This window comes from Tursiops truncatus, chromosome 10 (genome assembly GCF_011762595.2).
Source record: "Tursiops truncatus isolate mTurTru1 chromosome 10, mTurTru1.mat.Y, whole genome shotgun sequence".
NCBI classification, from domain to species: domain Eukaryota; kingdom Metazoa; phylum Chordata; class Mammalia; order Artiodactyla; family Delphinidae; genus Tursiops; species Tursiops truncatus.
In genome coordinates this window covers 36,684,949-36,691,586 of record NC_047043.1, presented here as the reverse complement: position 1 = coordinate 36,691,586, position 6,638 = coordinate 36,684,949, and the positions used below count along the sequence as shown (strand labels likewise).

The following is a 6,638-nucleotide window of genomic DNA, read 5'->3' as shown; positions in this document are numbered from 1 at the left end:
TCCAACCACGCACAGGCAGCATGCACATGCTGGATGGCAAGGGGGTGGATGGAGGGAGCTCTGTAGCCGGCAGCCGGGGCCAGCTCTCAGCAAGGACGGAGGCAGAACAAGTGTGCCCTGGACACTCTCCCGGGGAGAATGAGGGACTGAGCAGTCAGCACTGGGTCTCTTGGGAGACCCACCCTTTGAACAGGACAACTGCCCTCTCTCCTGGCCCCCAGACATCAGGCCAGCATTCTTCCAGTGCCCCAGTCTGATGGCATCTTCATTCCAGAACATGCAATCTCCTGCAGATCTTTCCAATCACGAGTTCCACTGAGTCTCTTCTCTGGGCTGCGGTAAACACCAGGACGGTTTCAAAGCCTCGGGACACCCCATCCCACCCCTCCCATTTGCACGGGGAAGATGGAAGTGACAAAGGCGTGTTATGAACCCTTGAAGGAAAGCACTGCGTGATACCTGGGGAGACAGGTATTATCATTCCCATTTATCATCCCCATTTTAAAGACGAGCAGGCTGAGGCGCTGGGAGGTTAACAGCCTTGTCTGGGGTCCTACAGTTAACAAGTAGCAAGTTTGGGCTTTTCACCAAGGTCAGTCACCAAGAGCCTTCACACTTGACCTCTGTTATCACACTGCATGCTTAGCAGGTGCTTGACAAAGCCCCTGGCACACCGGGTGGGGGGGGGAGCAGTGCTTAATAAACAGTAGCTAGGACTTCCCTGGAGGTCCAGTGGTTAAGACTCTGTGCTCCCAATGCAGGGGGCACGGGTTCGATCCCTGATCGGAAAACTAAGATCCCGCATGCCTCATGGTGCAGCCAAAAAAACAGAAAACAAACAAACAAAAAACTGTAGCTACTGTGATAAACAATACTGATACTGATCTCATAATAACTCACAGAGGTTGCATTTTTGTTCGCATTTTAAAGATGCAGGGCTTCCCTGGTGGCGCAGTGGTTGAGAGTCCGCCTGCCGATGCAGGGGACGTGGGTTCGTGCCCCGGTCCGGGAAGGTCCCACATGCCGCGGAGCGGCTGGGCCCGTGAGTCATGGCCGCTGAGCCTGTGCGTCCGGAGCCTGTGCTCCGCAACGGGAGAGGCCACAACGGTGAGAGGCCCACGTACCACAAAAAAAAAAAAAAAAAAGATGCAGCTGAGGCTCAGAGAGGCTTCATAACTTGCCCAAGACCACACAGTTAGTAAGTGGTGGAGCCGGGTCAGATTTGAACCCCAGTCTCTTCTGACTTCACAAGCCATGGTCTAACCACTGCACTCACTGTCTCTTTGGGGAAGCACCACTGGCCCTGCTCAGCTGCACCCCTCATAGATTGAGATTCTCTCTCTGCAGGGCCCCATATCTGGAATTTTCTCTTGCTCATCTCTCTCTCCTGGGCAGCACATGAGTTTTTGAAGCAGCTTCCCAACTGCAGGGACCTCTACCAGCTGTGCTGCACCCCATGCAAGCCACCTCTTTACTTGCTCTCCGTAGTGCCTCGAGGCCCCACCCCCAGAGTCCTTCAACAGAGCCCCAAAGCCCTGGCTTTGAACTTCTCAACAAGAATTTCTTCACCAAAGGTAATCTCAGGAGACATGTCAGGAGCAAGATAACAGTGGGGAGAGGTCACTGAGAACGATGAGAAGGGCTGCATGGGGTGGGGGGCGGGGGGGAATATGCCCCCCCCCCGCCACCCCCGCCCCCCCGCAGCAGGTCCCTTGTTTCCTTTGTGGGATCTTTGGAGCCAAAGCAAATATAGTAACAGACTTGGCCAACCTTAGCAGCTCGTGTGTGCGCCTCCCCATTTGCAGGCCACAGTGGACAGCTCTCAGCAGGTTGAAAGCCCTGGCATCCCTGTCCAACTTGGCTTGATTCTCCAAGGATCACTGACAAAACACACTCCTTTGACCAAATGCTGGGTCAATCCTGCAATCGGACTCATTTGCAGCATTTCTGGAGTGGTGAGAAGAAATGATAATAGTTCTGCAAAAAGAGATCCTGTTTACTTCACACATTAAGATGGCTACTTAAAAAAACAAAAAAAGAAGATAACAGGTGTTGACAAGGATGTGGAGAAATTGGAAGCAGTGTGCACCATCAGTGGGATTTTGAAATGATGCATCTGCTATGCAAAACAGTATGGAGCTTCCTCAAAAAATAAAATAGAACTAGCCATGTGATCCAGCAGTCCTACTTCTGGATGTAGACACATCCAAAAGAATTGAATGCAGGGTCTCAAAGAGATATCTGCGCACCTTTGTTCATTGCAGTGTTATCCACAATTCCACAAAGAGGTGGAAGCAATGCAATGTCCACTGAGGAAAAATGGATAAACAAAATGTGGTATATTCATACCATGGAATATTACTCAACTTTAAAAAAGAAGGAACTCCTGTCACACGCTACAACATGGATGACCCTTGAGTACATTTTGCAAAGTAAAATAAGCCAGACACGAAAGGACAAAAAGTGCATAATTCTACTTAGGGGAGGTATTTAAAGTGGTCAAGTTCATAGAAACAGAAAGTAGAATGGTGGTTACCAGGCACAAGGGGGAGAAGAAAATGGGGAATTTTTGTTTAATGGGTATAGTTTCAATTTTGCAAGATTAAAATGTTCTAGAGATTGCACAACATGTGGATATACTTATCACTACTGAACTATACGATTTAAAATGATTAAGATGGTAAATTTTATGTGTTTTTTTACCATAATTAAAATAACATTTTAGGCTAGGGATTGGAGACGTTGCTGTCGCTGTTAGTGACCCTGTGGCGTGCCTCTGTGGGACCGGGAACTTAAAGATAGCCAGGATGGCAGAAAATGGTGATAATGAAAAAATGGCTGCCCTGGAGGCCAAAATCTGTCATCAAATCGAGTATTATTTTGGTGACTTCAATTCGTCACGTGACAAATTTTTAAAGGAATAGATCAAACTGGATGAAGTCTGGGTATCTTTGGAGATAATGATAAAATTTAATAGGTTAAACCGTCTAACAACAGACTTTAATGTAATAGTAGAAGCGTTGAGCAAATCAAAGGTGGAACTTATGGAAAAAAGTGAAGATAAAACTAAAATTAGAAGATCTCCAAGCAAACCCCTCCCTGAAGTGACTGATGAGTATAAAAATGATGTAAAAAACAGGTCTGTTTATTTTAAAGGCTTCCCAATTGATGCAACCTTTGATGACATAAAATAATGGTTGTAAGATAAAGGTCAGGTACTAAATATTCAGATGAGAAGAACATTGCACAAAGCATTTAAGGGATCAATATTTGCTGTATTTGATACCATTGAATCTGCTAAGAAGTTTGTCGAGACCCCTGGCCAGAAGTACAAAGACACAGACCTGCTAATACTTTTCAAGGAAGATTACTTTGCAAAAAACAATGAAGAAAGAAAGCAAAATAAAATCGAAGCTAAATTACGAGCTAAACAAGAGCAAGAAGAAAAACAAAAGTTAGCAGAAAATGCTGAAATGAAATCTCTAGAAGAAAAGATTGGCTGCTTACTGCAAGTCTCGGGGGACTTAGATGATCAGACGTGTAGAGAAGATTTGCATATCCTTTTCTCAAATCATGGTGAAATAAAATGGATAGACTTTGTCAGAGGAGCCAAAGAGGGGATAATTCTGTTTAAAGAAAAAGCTAAGGAAGCACGGGATAAAGCAAAAGACACAAATAATGGTAACCTACAATTAAGGAACAAAGGGGTCACCTGAGAAGTACTAGAAGGAGATGTGGAAAAAGAAGCATTGAAAAAAATAATAGAAGATCAACAAGAATCCCTAAACAAATGGAAGTCAAAAGGTCTCAGATTTAAAGGAAAAGGAAAGGGAAATAAAGCTGCCCAGATTGCGTCTGCTAAAGGAAAAGTAGTTTCAGGGCAAGAAAACTAAATTTGACAGTGATGATGAACACGATGAAAATGGTGCATCTAGACCAGTAAAAAGAGCAAGAGAGGGCTTCCCTGGTGGCGCAGTGGTTGAGAGTCCGCCTGCCGATGCAGAGGACACGGGTTCGTGCCCTGGTTCGGGAAGATCCCACATGCCGCGGAGCGGCTGGGCCCTTGAGCCATGGCCGCTGAGCCTGCGCGTCCGGAGCCTGTGCTCCACAACGGGAGAGGCCACAACAGTGAGAGGCCCACGTACCGCAAAAAAAAAAAAAAAAAAAAAAGCAAGAGAAGAAACAGACAAAGAAGAACCTGCATCAAAACAACAGAAAATGGTGCCAGAGACCAGTAATTTAGTAAACATTTTTTATTCATTTTAATTAGATTTTAAGCTGCTTTTGTCTTTGGAGGCTTTTAAAAAGAAAAACGAATTAGGTCCACTTCAATGTCCACCTGTAAGAAAGGAAAATCTTTTTGTTGTTTAACTTGTCTTTTTTTGTTGTTGTTATTGTTATCAAAATCACTATTTTTTTATGTATAATTCTGCTTGTGTTCTTAGTTATAAAAATTTAAATTTAAAAAAATTTAAAAATAACATTTTAAAAGGGAGGGAGGAATTCCCCGGCAGTCCAGGGGTTAGGACTTACCGCTTTGGGGCTGGATTCATTCCCTGGTCGGGGAACTGAGATCCTGCAAGCCGCGTGGTGCAGTCAAATAAATAAATGAATAAAAGGGAGGGGGAACCTGTTGATTTCCTCACTTTGGAGGGATTTGTAATACTGACCAAGCTAGGCACTTTATACATGTTATCTTCTTTCATTCCCACCATGACTTACTGTGGTAGACGTTGCTATGCCTTGTTTACAGCCTGGGAAATTGAGCCCCAGTGACAGAAACTGACTCACCCACAGTTTCATGGAACTCAGTGAGGGGAAGAGCCCCAATTTGTACTCAGATTTGTCTTCCTCCAAATTAGGAGTCTTGTCCCTGCCCTCATCCCCCTGCTGGCTGAGTGTCTCCTGATTCAAGCTCCCAATCACTGACGGAAAGAAAACAAACTTTTAATATGAGTGCTCCATTTCCCCAATTGGAGCCCAAGGTCCTGGGTGAGGCCCAATACATCTTCTATTCCTCGACTTGCCGGGGGAATTAAGCCGAGTACTGGGCACACGTAGTTACTGGGTAAAAAACACTTGAGAAGTAGTTGACATTGTTAGATTTCTCCAAGTTGATATTGTTAAAGTTCTCAGAAACTCCAGGAAGCGTTTTTGTACTAGGGGCAGGGTGCATGCGCAGTCCTTGGGGCGTGCGCGCATGCGATCCATTAGCGCAAGACCGTTATCACGTGACCGTTATCGCGGCAGTTAGAGGTCCGGCTTCGCTGACTGTCAGCCTCAAGGTGGTCCTCGAGGCGGAGAGCGCGGTGAGAGGTGAATGGCGGCGTTCTACGCGGGGCCTTCCAGGCCCCTGGCTGATGGGTGAGCTGCGAGGCCGGGGACAGGCTGGGGGATGTGTTCTCCAGAGCTCCAGGGCCCTCGCCACAGCCGCCCACTGGCCGGGGCCCAGGCCTTGAGGCAGCAGTGAACCTTTCCCCCATTCCCCGCTCGAGGCTGTTTGGAACAGTTCCAGAGAGCTGTGGTCCACATTCAGTGTCACTTGGGGGTAAGTCGCTCCAGCTTGCACAGGCTGGGAATTCTCTCCACCCCATTTGCGCTGCTTCCCTTGCGGGAAGTGAGCCACTCTGGGCCCATTCGCTTTTGAGAGCTGGGCCACTCTGGTTTTTTTGTTTTGTTTTCAATATTCAGGTATTTATTTGGTTGCATCGGGTCTTAGCTGCGGCCCGCGGGCTCTTCGTTGTGTGGGCTTCTCTCTAGTTGTGGTGCGCAGGCTCCAGGGCGTGTGGGCTTAGTTGCTCTGCTGCATGTGAGATCTTAGTTCCTGGACCAGGGATCGAACCCGCGTCCCCTGCATTGGAAGGCGGACTCTTGGACCACGAGGGAAGTCCCTTGGTCAACTCTGTTTGGAGGCCTCTGTCTGGGAGTGGAAGTGGAATTTTTTTTTTTTTTAATTGAAGTAAAGTTGATTTACAATGTTGTGTCAATCTCTGTGGTACAGAAAAGTGACTGAGTTACACACATATAGACATTCTTTTTCAATATTCTGTTCCATCCATTATGGTTTGTCACAAGGTATTGAATATAGTTCCCTGTGCTATACATTAGGACCTTGTTGTTTATCCGTTATTTTTTTTTGGTAATTTTTTATTTTATTTATTTAATTATTTATTTATTTTTGGCTGCGTTGGGTCTTCATTGCTGTGCATGGGCTTTCTCTAGTTGGACCAAGGATAAAATGCGTGTCCCCTGCATTGGCAGGCAGATTCTTAGCCACTGCGCCACCAGGGAAGTCCCTATCCATTCTAAATGTAATAGTTTGCATCTACCAACCCCAAACTCCCAGTCCATCCCTCTCCTTCCCTCCTCCCCCTTGGCAACCACAAGTCTGTTCTCCATGTCTATGAGTCAGTTTCTGTTATGTAGATTCATTTGTGCCATATTTTAAATTCCACGTATAAATGATATCATACAGTATTTGTCTTTCTCTTTCTGACTTATGGAAGTGGAATTTAGACTACAACTCCTCTGATTTTCTGTCTGTGTGATGGTAATTTATCTGTTATGTTTTTGTGTGTATCATTTTGGGGTGAGCCACTCTGGTTTGCTTTTTTTGTGGGGCTTTTGTTTGTGGGACC

At 45.9% G+C, this 6,638-nt stretch overlaps 1 pseudogene; it reads left to right on the top strand.

Moving 5' to 3' along the window:
• The first annotated feature begins 2,792 nt into the window (after positions 1-2,792).
• Positions 2,793-4,387, top strand: LOC101338548 (lupus La protein homolog pseudogene; annotated as a pseudogene).
• Positions 4,388-6,638: the final 2,251 nt, after the last annotated feature.